The following is a 15,404-nucleotide window of genomic DNA, read 5'->3' on the forward strand; positions in this document are numbered from 1 at the left end:
CTTTAAAGGTCATCTAGTCCTACCCCCCTGCCATGGGCCGGGACATCTTTCACTAGATCAGGTTGCTCAAAGCTCTGTCCAACCTGACCTTGAACGCTTTCAGGGATGGGGCATCCACAGCTTCTCTGGCCAACCTGTTCCAGAGTCTCACCACCCTCATCGTTAGAAATTTCTTCCTTATATCTAATCTAAATCTATCCTCTTTCAGTTTAAAAGTGTTGCCCCTTGTCCTGTCACTACAGGCCTTGGTAAAAACTCTGTCTCCATCTTGCTTTTAAGCCCTCTTTATATATTGAAAGACCACAATGAGGTCTCCCCGGAGCCTTCTCTTCTCCAGGCTGAGCAACCCCAACTCTCTCAACCTTTCTCCACAAAGGAGAGGTGTTCCAGCACTCTGACCATTTTCATGGCCCTCCTCTGGACCTGCCCTGTGCTGGGGGCCACAGAACTGGATGCAATACTCCACGTGGGGTCTTGGGAGAGTAGAGTGGGAGAATCACCTCCCTTGCCGTGCTGGCCACCCTTCTTTCTATGCAGCCCAGGTTACAATTGGCTTTCTGGGTTGCAAGTGCACATTGCTGGTTCATGTCCAATTTTTCATCCACCAGGATCCCCAAGTCCTTCTCTTGCAGGGCTGCTGTCAATCCCCCGGTCTGTATCCATTCTGGAGATTGCCCGAACCCAGGTGCAGGACCTTGCACTTGGCCTTGGTGAGCCTTGTGAGGGTCACATGGGCCCACTCCTCAAGCCTGTCCATGTCCCTCTGGATGACATCCCATCCCTCTAGCGAATGAACGGCTCAGCTTGGTGCCATTTGCAAACTTGCTGAGGGTGCACTCAGTCCCACTGTCTATGTTGTTAATGAAGACATTAAATAATATTGATGCCAGTACAGACCCTTGAGGGACACCACTCGTTACTGGCTTCCACTTGGACATTGAGCCATTAACTATAACTCCTTGGACATGGCCATCCAGCCAATTCCTTATCCATTGAACAATCCATCCATCAAACCCATATCTCTCCAATTTAGAGGTAAGAATGTTGTGGGGGATCGTATCAAAGGCCTTACAGAAGTCCAGGTGTATGACATCTGTAGCTCTTCCCTTGTCCACTGATGCAGTCACTTCATCACAGAAGGCCACTAGATGAGTCAGGCATGATATGCCCATGGTGAACCCATGTTGGCTGTCTCTAATCACCTCCCTGCCTTCCATATGTTTCGACATATCTTTCAGGAGGATCTGCCCTTGATGATCTTACTGGGCACGGAGGTGGACTGCATCTGTTCATAGAAATCTATGTAAAAAAACATTTGGGTACTTGCACTGTTAACTTGTGGAAAAATAAGGATCTAAAGTGAAGGATGTTTCTAATACATACTTGGTGCTTTCTAATTTGGGGATATGCTTTCTAATTTGGGGATAGTGTTGCATCTTGATGAATGTGTGTGAAGTATGCTTATTAAGTAGATGTATACAGCTGTAGAGCTATGAAATGGGACCTGAAAATCACAATACACTTAAATGAATGTAGGTCATAATGCAAAACCTTTGTGTGCTTTGCTGTCTGAACTGTCATTCAGTCCACCCCTCCCAGTGTCCTCTCTTCTAAGCCTCTGTCCAGTGGCCACTGTCAGGAGAAATTGGAAGAAATGGTAATTAGCAGAAATGTCATCTGCGCCCAGGTGAGCGTGACAGCCCTTTCGGGGCTAGGAGGACCCAGCAAGGGCAACCTCTTGTCTGGGTCTCACCCGCAAATATTTTTGCCTGAATAGGGCTGTGTGGAAATACGTTCCACACCTTCATCATGTGCTTGCATGAGAAACTTTGATGTCCCAGGCAGCAAGTGTGAAGCTGTGGGTATCTTCTGGAACTTTCTCCTGCAGGAGAAATGGCAAATTGTCCCTCGCTAGTTATCCTTTAGGTCATTTCTTTTTGAAATAGATACATATATATAGCCTGCCTTTCCTATTATGCCCTCCCCTTCGTGTTTTCTCTTGCTGGATGGAAGCTGTTCTGTACTGGTGAGCATCTTTTCTTGGATGGAGCCCTTCTTTCTCCTCTCACCTGCTGAGGCTGACTGAAGGAGCCCTCCATACAGGCACTCTGTTGCTGTGAAGCATGACAGAATTCTGGGTTTTCCTTCCTTCCATAGTGCTAAAACCATATTTGCCATTTTGGTCGATACCAAATATTAAACTGACATTTAAAAAGTTTCTTCTGCAGTGTTTTCCACATAATCCTGATGATTAGTTGTAACAAGCTGTGCACATACACGTGTTTCCCCACTTTGTGTGTTATTTTGCATTTGTTAATGTTGAGTTTCATCTGCTCGTTTACCTAGTCACTTAGTCCTGAGGGCCTCCTGCAGCTTTTCAGTCACTTCTAGACTTGAATATTCCTGAGTACAAATGGGATCCTTTTTTTGTGTGCTTGCTTTTCCAGATCTTGGAGCAACTTAAGTTGTAGTAAGATGCAGCAAATCTCTTTTTGTTGTTAAAATTTATTGTTCCTTCTCCTGTTTTTTTCCCTCAGTCATTTACTAAACCATGATTAGCTAGTCAAGCACTGAAAACTTTTACATGTTAGTGCACTCTGTGGAGTAGATGACTCATGTTCTTGTCTGTGTGAGCCCAGGAGTCAAATAGACCGAGGAGACAGGGTTCTCCCTTCAGTAGCTGTGACTTCTCCCATTGTGTAATCGACGTTTCTCCATTCATCTACCAAACCTAGTATCAGCTTAAAGCTATAGATTATAGGGTTGAACCTGCCGGTTTGTTGTTCCCAGACCAAATCTCATTCCACAGACAAATGTATCGTTTTTGATTTCTCTGTTTCAGAAACTGGTCTAAATTACAGGGTTTATGGCAAGGTTAGTTCCACATTTGGATTCTTTATAAGCATCTGGACCAATATCCCCAGGCTTTGGCTTTTCATTACTTTCTGGAAATACTAATAAACTGAACACTCAGATATGAAGACAGTCCCTCATACTCATTTTTTAAAAAAAGATTAAATTTTATTAATTTGAGAAGTAAGAAATGAAAAATTTAGGGTTTTTTTCTACTATAGCTTTATCTTACATTCATTTAAGATGTGCTCTGCTATGCAATTACTTATTCTACTGGACAGAGACTGCCTGACTTCTAACATTTATCCACCTTTTGATATGTCTGTCTGTATTTATCTCATTCTGAGTTTAAAAATTGATTTGGCTTTTGGTGTCACTTGAATACTTAGGCTGCATTCATTACAGTACTCTATGGTGCTTACTACAGCTTATTAAATAAAAAACCACACTGTCAGAGGCACTGACAACACAGTCAGATTTTTTCCACTACAATGGAAGCGTCACCTTTCAGAAATACAGTTCAGCAGTACTTGCCTATCCAGATACTTATTTTTCCAGAACAAGTTTCTTCCTACAAAACAGCACTTTACAATGTAGACTAAGCTAAGAGTGGTGTGGTATTGTGTGGATCTTTGTGCAATATAGCTGTTTGGTGACTACTGTGTGATTTGCAAAGCTCCGTGCAGGTGTGAATCGTGTAGACACTTTTTAGATATCTAAAGCTTTAACAAAAAGGCCTTGTTTAAAAATATTCTGAAATGTAAATGTCATGTCTTTTTTTTTTAATAAAAGCTGAAAATACAGTAGCTTGGTCATTCACATTATTACATCTGAAGTACCCCGGTTGAAATAATATTTCTTACAGTAGATGACAACAGGTGACTTGTGGGAAGAAAGCACTGCTTTTGGTTCCCAAGTCTGCCCATATACAGGTACCTCTAATTTAAGGAGGACTAAAGAGTCTGGTTTGGACTAACAACTGCCACATCAGGATGCTGATGTTAGGAACTTGGCTGCTTGAAGCTCCCCGTCCAGGCAGGGGAGGAAGATGCGTGTCCAGGAGGAACTTGGCTCTTAGGCATTTTCAAGGGAACCTACCCATTCCTTAACGGAGGAAGCAGACGGTGCTTAGCTCTCCAACCTGAGCAGCCAAGTCAAGAGACCTAAGTTAGGTTGAATGGACCTGCCTTGCTCTGCAATTCTGAAAATTGGTGCCACTGCTTGAATCTGCATCTCTTTGAAAATTCAGTGTTTACATTTGTCGATGTTGCTGCTTTCCGGGTGTTTTAAGTTCCAGCTTCTGGTGGTTGCTACCTTCAGGCCTGCTGTGTGTGCACCGGCGAGCGCTGGAGGCTGTGAGCCCTGCCAGTGCGGGTAAAGCAGCCACACAGTCAAAATACGTATGTGTATACCTCAGGAGAGACGGGCTGATATTCCTGGGGAAGCAGGAGTTTTGAAACTAAGTAGTGCAGTATTCTGCTGAATCTTCTCAACTTTCTGATTTGACTGCCCTCCTCAAGTATGTCGCTCAAAGGTATAAATGACAGGTTTGTTTATTGCTTGAAGCCAAGTACAACCGACACGGTAGAGACAGAAGGGTGGCTGAGGAGGCACTTGAAAAGGCTCGGGCTGAAGAATATTCTTGGCACCACGTCAGCAAATGAATGCAGAGCTGACTGGCCCTTCCTGAGATGCTTGCCATCAGGGAAAGACTGAGATGGTACGTGGTCTTTGGCTCAGCTCCTATTCAGTAACAACTTTCTGAAAGCTTATTTTGAGGTTCAGAAAAACAAACCATGCATCTGTGTAAGAGAGAACTTCAGTTTGCGCTGGAGTCTCAAATCAGAAAGAAGCGGCTTTGACTTGGCCTGAAGGATATTTCTAGCTGCTTGGCAAAATAATAAGGCTTTTTGTGTATTTATTGCCCAACTATAAACATTGCACTGGGCAAATCCAACTTAGCATGAAAGGATCCATTTGTTTTAGCTAGCCTGCCTGGTTTGACAGGCTTAGTCCTTGTTCTTAACCCTTTTATTTCTCCTGCCTCCTATCTCTGATAAGACATTAGTAGGGGAATAATAGGAGGCTCAAACACTATCAAAAAATGTTTCTCTCAAAAATTTATCTATTCCTGCCTGTTTATTAAATTCTGCCTCTCTTTTGCTCCATCACACCCATATCAGCTCAGCTTTGGTGCAGTCATTGGATTTCCTGCTCTCTTCTCAGACCTGGAAACAACAGCAGCAGTATCCTCTCCTCCTCCATGCAATGTAACTGATATAGGAAGGAGGAAAAAAAAATATGGAGCTATCCTTAAACCTTTCAGAAAGAGATGGAGAGAAAATGCCCTAGGCAGATAGGAAACTTTCACCTTGGAAAAAAAGGTAGAGGAGGTGGAAAAATGACTATTGTCTTCCTCGGGATCCATGACTGACAATTCTGCATGGGTGGTCGAGCAGGGCAGGGAGTCAGGCAGGCAGAGGAGGTTCCCACCCACAGCACAAGATGGCACGTTGTCCAGAAATGGCTGTTTCTGGGGTCAGTAACCCACTGTGACCTGGTGGGGGGAAGTTCAGTGCATTCCTCTCAGTTTCTTCCCATATGGCATAATGTGCAAATGATTTTGTTTCTGCCTAAGCTTAAGTAGAAAGATTATATTTGGTCTCTGAGTCAGTTGAATTAAAAGATGTCCATCTCCAACAAAAACCTGTTGCCTGAATTGTTATACAGATACCTATCCATCCTTTCTTAAACAGAACTGCGGTATAACTTTTAAAAGTAGAATTTATATTAATGCAATTTAAATGGGACATCATACTTAGTTATGTAGTATGCCATAAAAACACCATAATTAAACCGCTGGAATGAAAAAATTTCCTTTAAGAAATAATCTCATAAATGCTGCTTCAAAACCAAGTTAAGTGATGAATGAAGATTAAGTTTTCACTTGAGAAGTCATTTCACAAGAGAATTGCAGGGATCTGAGCTAACTACTTGGCTATGGAAAGCAAGCAGTACTTCATTTCATTCATCGCTGAACCTACCTGTATATAGACATGTGGGTATAAGCATTTATATTTGTGCGTACACAAACTTTTTTCTGGAAAGTTACTTGGCTACTCATGAAATTACTAGGAAGGTCAGAAAACACTGAGACTCATTCAAATAATACTGATAATTGTTCTTAGGGCCATCTCATTCAGGATTTTGCATAGTGCTGGGCCAAGTGTGCTTACAGCATCCGGGTATTTAGACTATGCAAGGTGACAGAGGATGGTCCTTTCCTGTGCACCTGGGGGTGCATGGGGTGAAGGGGCTGTTTACCGCGAGGCAGAAGGACCTGGGGCAGTGCTGGCAGTGCATCTCCTGTACATGTGAATGCTAAGCCAGAAGAAGACATGAAGGTGTGACAGTGCACCTTGGCAGAGCTGATGGGATGATTTTTCCTCAGCTTTTCCTCACTGAACCTGGAGACACCACAGACACTTGTCACCTCCCTCCCTGCTGTTTCTTGGGACTTTCAAGAAGACTCTCGAGTTGGGAATGATGGGGGGTGCACCTTTCGAGCCCGATTCCTGCATCTCTGCCCTGGCAGAAATACTCCATGGCCACATCCACAGGACTCCCACACAGGGTCTGCCTGTCCGCTGCCCGCCCAGGAGCTAACTGGCAAAAGAAGCTGGTTTTGCATAGTCACTCTGGACTTCAGCTGGATTTGTGGCTTCTTCTCTTATTTAGAAGATGCTATGTATCAGGCATCCCCTGATATTTCAGGGTATTTATGCAGGTGTGAATTCGTTCATGCTGTTTTTATTAAAACTTCTTCCTGCCTCACAGGGGAACAGGCAAACCCTTACACAAAGTAAATCTAGCTCAAAATGTTAATTGATTTTTTTTTTAAATGACAATAGAGTCCATTTCAGAGAACTATTGAGATATAAAAATAAGGACAAAGAAGGGTAAGGCTGGGAGTTGTCATGAGAAAAAAATCATATATAGTACCAGGTTTGTACTATTTTAATTTCAGAGCACCTTGTTTCTTCCAGACATAAAAAATTATGAAAAATGCATTTTCAAGACACTAGCAAGGAAAGGATGTACTGGTTAATTTCTCTCCAGAAGTCCTGTTTCTCCTCCAAATACCTTAATTCACTTGTTAATTCACAAATTATTTTTAACTTTATGCAGCTCGTATTTTGTTGGGCTCCAGGAAGACAGGCTGGCATCACTCTGAGCCCCATCCAGTTTCCCGTGCACCAGCCAACACCTGGCAATCACAGTGCCCAGCCTGGTGCATTACTGCTGTAATCAAAGGACAATAACATACGGCATGCAGATTTGCAGTGTAAATGCATTCAAGAGTATTTAAACATGCGTTTATCTTCCAGCACCCCTTTTTTAACTTGCCGTGAGAGAGCCAGTACACATGGGCTTGGGGGGGCCTTTCCCCAGGGCCCTGCCATCATTTTTTGTTGGGTCCCAAGTGCTGGTTTTGGAGCTGAGTGAGCAGACCCAAGCATGTGGATAGGCTTCACTTTCACTGACTTTCTAGCATCTCCCCGTTTATTTAGTTTTTCCTTCTCCTCGGGTTCTCCTATCTAGCTAGTTGCTGGATTTCTAGTGTTAATGCAAGCAGAAGGGTTTTTTAAGAGAAGCAATGCAAGAACATGCCCTTTGAGTCTACGTAATCACTTGTACAGTTATTATACATGGTAAGGAGAAAATACTAATATTCACTTCTTTACAGTATCGACATATTGCCTGTTTTAGTATTTCATTATTTATAATGATTAAAAAAACCCCAGACTTAAACCTAGTTTATGAGCTTGATTTTTTTTTAACTTTAAAGAAGACCTATCACTACTATTTTAAAAGTGTAGTCCGTATTGTCTAAGAAATACTAATTTCTTAATTGTGATTTTGTTGTTCTGGTCCAACCATTAACCATGCCTGTTTTCTTTTCAAAGAGAGGGCAACAGCAACCAGCATTAGCACCAACTCTCAGCTGAAGCTCCTGCTGCAGCGTTGTGCCTCCCCTCGACTCACCCCCTGGTCACTTTTGGCGAGATCTTTCCCTCACACCCAGGTTCATCCCAGTAAGGCCAGTTGCATGTGTTGGTAAGACTGGAACACATTGCAGGACAGCAAGGAAGAAATGCTGAAATATTTTAAAGAATGCATAATCAAAGCATATTGGCTGATAAGTAGAAACTAAAATAGTTAGGAGAGATGGGCTATGTGGTTTCACAGCAGCCATTGGCAGTATTTCCTGGGAGACAGGTTGAGCCTGCTTTGTTCAGTTCATTTATAGGCAGTGTGTGCTTTGCTTTATACAATCTCTCACAAATACTAATTTACTTCTCAAGGGAGAGGCGCAAGATTTAAGATTGCGTGAAGTGCTCTTTGACGTGGGACCAACCCAGGCTTTAATGTATTTTCCAGTGCTGCTGGTAGCATTGGGCTGTCCTCCACAGAACATGTAAGAAATGCAAAGGCACAAGGGCTGGTTGCTTTGAAGTAAATATGGGAAATGGTTCTTCTCCTTTGAAATGCAAACCTGATGGGGAAACCACTGCTCCAGTGGCTGCCATTCCCTTTGATATGGCACATACAATGCAAATGAATGCTAGAGAGTGACAATTCTCAAGGCTTTGAGAAGCAAAGGACCAGAGAAAACATTCTCACTTTCCACAGCTTTTATGCTAAGCAATGCTGAGCCTGTTGAAACAGAGTTCAACAAGTAGGTCTGCAGAGACCAACTTGTTGGAAATTAAATTAAAAGCTTGCAACTCCCCAGTACGATTCAGTGGATGATTATACTGTGTTTCACTGTTGGGATCAATATTGCTCACATTTGCAACATGTTTGTAATGAGAATTCAGGTTTGGCTTTGCTAACTTCTACACAGATTGTTCAGAAATCTGCTGGAAGTTCTTAAGTTGTCATTAGGGTGGACTCTGATTTAAGAATAATGTTCTTTATCGATATGAAAAAGATTCCTTAGTCACTAGTTGACATTTGTTCCTGTTGTGGATTTAGCAAAATATTAATTTCTTACACTTGATTATTTTGTTTTAAAATGATACAAAACTTTTTTTTTTCCCTGTGGTTCACCATTTGCTAATGATATCAAAAGGAAAAGCAAGTTCTATTGAGGAAACAAAAAAACCCAACTTTTTCTAATTTCAAAACAATATCAAATTTTATTCAAAAAAGACAAAAGTCTAAGAAGTGACCACAATATCCCATGGGTTGCATCTTCTTGAACTGAGACATCGCTAAGAAAGTAGGTGGCTGATCCAGGCATAATTATTTCTCCTTTTTAGTGCAGACAGGATTTTAACCATGTTCTTTAACCCAACATAGCTATTGTTATGATCTGGATTTATCCATTTTACAAAGAATGCTTAGGTTTCATTCACACCTGTTTACATCATGTATGAATAAGCCAAAACATGTTGAGTCCAAATTGGTTGAAGTTATGAAGTGGGCTTTGTTCCAAGGCTTGCTGAAGCAAATAAGAAATCAGAGGAAAGCAGCTTTAAGTCAAAATACTGGAAAAGAAAAAAGGATGTGATCACAAATTTTGCAGAAAATTTAGGAAGTCTTATAACCTTTTCATACAGGCGCCTGCCAATTTTTACTTCTCTCTTCCACAATTGAGTTACTGACCACAACATTTGTATCTCTCTGCCCTTCTCCTTCTTAAAGTAGGTTTAGTCTAAATGATTGCAAAATATTGTATATGTTGACATAAATAGTGGCAGAAATATTTAACAGATAATTAACATTAGGTTGTTTTGTTTAACAGCTAGGGCTTCTATCTTAACAAAATGATAAGACCACAATACTGCAAGTTACCAAACTATTTGCTGAAGAGGAAGGAAAACCCTGTTCTACATCTTCATTAACAAGCTCTGATTTGATCCTTGGGCAGTTATCATTCAACACAGTTAATGTTAACAAGCTTCAAATTCTTTAAGTTTTGTGCTAAGTTTTGCAAATTTAATTATTAAAACCTATTGCTGGATTCAAAAATAGAAAGAGAAAATATGTGTTGAGCCTCAATCAGAAAATATCATATAATCTTTCTCATTCTGAAACATAGCTAATCCCCTCCAGGAAAGCTCAGCTTTCCTATACTTAAGAAAGTGTACTCTACTGACAAAACATTCACTGATCATTTACTTCTGCAAAACATCTTCCATACAACAAGGTTGTCAAAGACAAAGCCAAGCAAATGGAACAAAACCAGCTTTGAGAAGGTAATTTAAACTCATCTTGTTTGCATTAGCTTCAAGACCTCATCACAGCATTTCAGTAACTTCATAAATTCCAGAACAGACCCTGAAAGAAGCCAAGAACAATACATTTCCTTCAACTCCGAATTAGCTTTCTGCTGGAGGGGGACCACATGGATGTCACAGAACGGTGAAGATCTTTACTTAACAACAGCCATGATCTACAGCACATTAAAAAGAAAACCTAGATTCCTGCAAAGAAATAGTCTTAGACTCCTTTGTGTTCCAAAAATCTCCGCTGTTTCCCTCCTCAGTCATCTGCATGTTTTACTTCTCATTGCATGACCATTTTTACACACAGTGACGTCAGGTGGCTGGAGTTTTTAACTGCTGAGATCATGGCTTTGGGCAATTAGCATGGTCATCTCTGCTTCTACTTAAACACTCAGATTCAGTTTGAAATAGGTATTTCTTCAGCTGAAAAGCCAGGTTTCTCTGGCACTGTGCAGACTGCAGCCTCCAGATCTGACAATTAATATAATCAAGTCATGAGCTTAGTTCCATTAAGTTGCTGTCATTAAACCATGCAGCTGGCAATCACACCACCTCTTGTTAACTGCTCTGGGTACAGGGCAGTCAGAACCCTTCTTAAACAGAACTTCTAGTGAAACAAAGCATTCAACCCCTTATTTTTCAAAGCCGTTATATTTTCATTAAATACTGGAAAGCAAACAGCAGAAGCTATAAGTTAGTGCCTTGCTATTTACCTATTTTTAAGAGAAGCAAGCAGCAAAGTCTGCTACAGGAGACCCACTGAAAGCATGAAGCATGTAAAACTACAGCACCAGAGCCCATTTTCTGGGACACTGGCAGTCGTCTTACTCATTGCATATTGCATGCAAAAGGTGCAGCCCTTCGCCTGGTTTGGTTTTTACTACCATTTTTACTACCAGTCTGAAGGTTAGTAGGGGGCAGTGCTGTCCAGACATGCTGGGCAATGGGGATTATACAGGGTGCCCTCCCAGAGTGTCTACAAGGCAGATACCTGGAGTGAATTATTAGGGAATGATTAGGTGAGACCACACGGGATTCCCTTCTGCAAGAGTACTGGCAGGGCCCTGCCTGCATCCTGGCCCTGGCACGTCTGGCTGGCAGCTGAGGGGCACTGCTGGGCTGGGGGTGCTGCCCCATTGCAGCTCACCCAGTGCCTTCCCGCCTGGAGGCCATTCCCTCTCTGCCAACTGGAGGTCCAGAAGGCGGCTGTGGATTTATGCTGATAAGCCACCAAGGTTTAGATTTCTCTCCTTTTTCTTTGATCTGATTACAGACCATAATGGCATAAAGAAAAACCTGATTAGGTCATGTAAAAGTCTAAGGAACATGCATTTCTACTGGGAGTGCCATGATAGGCGAGGGGGCTGGGATAAGAAAAGAGAAAGTTGAAAGTAGGATGCCTGCTTAAATTTTAAACCTGCAGCTGCAATCAATATACTGCATTGTTCAAAGTCAGTTACTGAATTGCTGCAGATGGTAGAGGTATAGCTGTATTAATTTGTGACGTGTGGGTAGAGGAAGCTCTCTGTTAGGGTATATTTCAAGGCAAGCAAATACAAATTAGCTACTACAAAGGCAAAACATTTCTAAACGTCAGTGAGGAAAAAAAGGAACAAATACTTAGAAGATTGAAAGCTAGCAATATCTGAATAGTCTGTTCCAAAGGGTACCTGGTCTCAAACAGCCACAGTGCCAGTGATTTAAAAACTCCATTGCTTCAAAGCATAAGCTATTTGCTTTAACCTCAGCTTCAGTGTGTCTGGCCATCCATTTGAGATAGACAGGTTTTTTTAAGAATGTGACCCTCCCAATGACTCCAATGAAAGGAGTCATGCATAAATGTGGCCCAAAATGGCTTTCACTGAGCAATACCCAAAATGAAATCCTGCCATATCCAGAGCCAGCTTTTCCAAATTGTGATTCAAGGGACCCAGCCGAAGACTAGGAAAGCCCAGTGGCAGGTTTGTAAGTGTAGCAGGAGTTGCTGTCTAGCAGCACAAGGAGGCAGCCCTATCTACCGACTCTTAAAAAAAAACCGAAAAAACAACCAAAAAAAAACCCTCAACAAAAAAAAAACCAAACCACCACTGTGCCTCGTTTTGCCGCCTGGCTTTCTCATAGGCATCAGCCAGGCCGTCTTTCCCGCCCGGTTCCTGCCGCGCTCTGCCGCGGTGCTGCCGGGAGAGGGCGGCCCCGCACCGCGCCGCCGGCGCTGCCCTGCCCCGGGCCCGGCCGCGCCGCGGGGACCCGCTGCGCTTCCCGGCGCTCCCCTGCGCTGCGGCGGCGGCTCCCGCGGGGGCGGCGGCCGCGGCCTGTCCACCTGGGAGTGCTACAGCCCCTCCAGGAGCTGAGAAGTAGCAGAGAAATTGCTTTGCCGGCAGGTTCCCACCCAGAGCAGAAGACAGCAAAGGCCAGGTCGCCCCTGGATTGCTGAAGAGCTGGCGAATCTTTGCTTAGACACGTCTCCCATGCAGAAGGGCGACAGGTGAATCTGTGAACTGCATTGCTGGCAGAACTGGGCACCGTACTGGTGTGGCCATCTGCGGGCTATCTAGATGTGACAGGAGATGCAGGATTACAAATCCTGCACCCTGTCTGCGTTTGTTGCACTGGTACTAAGAAAACTACATTAGGTATTAGGCAGGATATACACATTAGGTATACATTTTTACAGGGGTAAAAATGCTCCTGTACCCCAGTTCATTTAACTAAGAGAGATTTCAAAGGCCACCCAGCAGGCAAACACGTAAGATAGATGCAGTGAAGACAGGTATAATGGAGGAAAAGCACAGGTGTTCACTTGGCAGTGCTGAGCAGCAGGCCTATTGACAGCAAAACAGATTTCTACCTGAATTTGGTTAATACATCTACCAAACACGCTTCAGGCCTACAGTTCAGCTCTCTTTAGAAATGCCAAAAGCACTCAGCCTTGTGCCACCGTATGCGGAAACAACCAAAATGGGGTGCTGCACTGTGCAATAGGTCTGCTTTCTCGACTGCTGGATCAGTGGGTGATCGGGGGTTGCTTGTGTGAGTACACGAGCCAACCGAAAAGAATACACACCTTGTCGCTTGCTGAAAGAGTGCTGAGTTCTGAGCATGCTTTTGAAATCCCATTTTTTTTCTGTTTAGAGGAAAGTTGAACAGATACCAACTTCCTTCCCTTCTGCATCCCTCCCACGTTCATAGCACAGAGGCAGCGTCCCATCCACAGTGCCAACTGTTCCTGCAACACCTACGTGCTGCCTTTGCTCCCCCAGCCCCACACTCGCCAAACACAGAGGGAACAATATGGTGTGTGGGCAGCAGCCACCCCAGGTGAGACGAAGCAGAGCCTTCCTCAGCTGAACAAGCGGGGACTATGCTCCGGTTGTCTCAGCTGGAGGCCGTTCTTGGCATATGTTCATTACATTTCCAGAAGGACATGCAATTTGTTCTAATACTGAACCCTCAATTTGCAGCCACTGTGTGTCTGAGACAACAAATAATTGTAAAACCAAAGAACTTGGAGAAGATCACACTACCATTTCTTAAACTGCTAATGAAAACATAGGTGGAAAGGGGACACAACACCTATTTACACTGCAGGCTCCTCAGTTGAGAGGACAACTTCTAAATTTGTTGTCTAGATGGGCCTGTAGCCATCTAAAGCAGTTCCTTGGATATCTGAATCTCTTTGAGTCTCCTACTAAGCAATACAACAGTTCAGGTTTGGAAAGGAGACATGCAGGGTGCTGCCAGCCGGCAATTATACCAGCAAGAATTTTTTACTTTCTTTTTCACAACACATAGAAGATAAAAAATTGTCCATGACCAGCTCGGTAAACGATGCTTCATAATAAAAAGTCAAACATCAGAATAATGGACCCAGAAGGGTCCCAGCATGCTGTGAGGTGGGACCATTGATAACTACGTCCTTAACCCTCCCCAGCATGGGAGTTTCCACAGACTCCCTAGACAGTCCACAGTAGTGTCTCCCTCTCCTGCACAGCATGGCTTGCCTGATTAAGTTTTATGTATGATGGACTTGAACAAATCACCCCTTTCTCTATGCAGAAGTCTCCTGAGTTTTTTAAGACTTTTATCACATCGCTCCCTCCTTTGTCATTTCTTTTTAAAGTATGACTCCTCCCCAACTTCTTTAATCTGTCTCTCAAAGTCATGCTTTCTAGCTTGCTAATTGTTTCCCCCACCTTCACCCTGTTTCTAGATCTTCTCAAGCAGATCCTATTTTTATGCAAAGACAGCCCCAAAACTGAATCCAGGGGGAGAGCAGACAACTGCTTCATATGTCTCATACATGCAAGCCTGTGGGACAGAGTCTGAATTACCGATGTCTCTTTTCCCACGCTGTTAATGACTTCCTGTGTGTAAATTTCAGCAGATATATGTATTTTTTCTTAAATAGCAAAGAAAATGAATTTAAGAAGGAAACGGCTTCTCTGGGTGCAGACGAGAAACCTTCTAGTTAGGTAGACACATGGAAGTTATAAAACTAGTGGTTTTGAAGGAGTTGACCAGAAGACTGTTATTTCACCTGGCATTATCAAGCCAGTCTCTAGCTTGATACCCCTGGTTTTATAAATTGTGTGCTTGAAGAGGGCTGCAGGAGAAGAATGGACTGCTTTGACAAATTCAACTATTGCAATGTCCCCGAGTCTTTCATGGCTCACATTTCCATGGGATCCAGCATGCTGACTCTGTATTTCCCCATGTGTTTTACCTGCTTTTCCTGCCTTTGTGCTTTTTTTGTGGCTTATTTCCTTAGCCCCACTTAGGAGCATCATGAGTCTACCCTACAATTAGCACAGAAATTGTTATAGTCATCTCTTTCTCTCTGACACGTGCACACTCGTTTCTCTGAAGCATCTGTGTCTTATTTAAGGACTATGCCATCAGCACCGTGACATGATTAAGTGAAGAAGGGATCTGTTTCAAGTCAAGGCTGCTGAGTCACATTTTCTGTAAAGAATAACGATGTGATTCTGTATTACAGTTTTCAGCAGCAGAGCTGATTTAAGATGTTTCTGGCCACACTGCCATCAGCTGCCCTTTTCTCACACCCCCAGCCAATTGTTTTTAAAGGGATGGTGACTGATACTGCATGGATGGGAATGAGCAACACGCAATGGGAAAAGGGTAACTTCTTTGGCAATGAAACCACATTATGAAAATGCAACAGACAATTATGTGCTAGATACTCTATAACCAGCTACCGCTAGAGGCATACAGTGATCTCTTTTTTCTCATTTCTTT

Source organism: Calonectris borealis, chromosome Z, assembly GCF_964195595.1.
Source record: "Calonectris borealis chromosome Z, bCalBor7.hap1.2, whole genome shotgun sequence".
Lineage (NCBI taxonomy): Eukaryota > Metazoa > Chordata > Aves > Procellariiformes > Procellariidae > Calonectris > Calonectris borealis.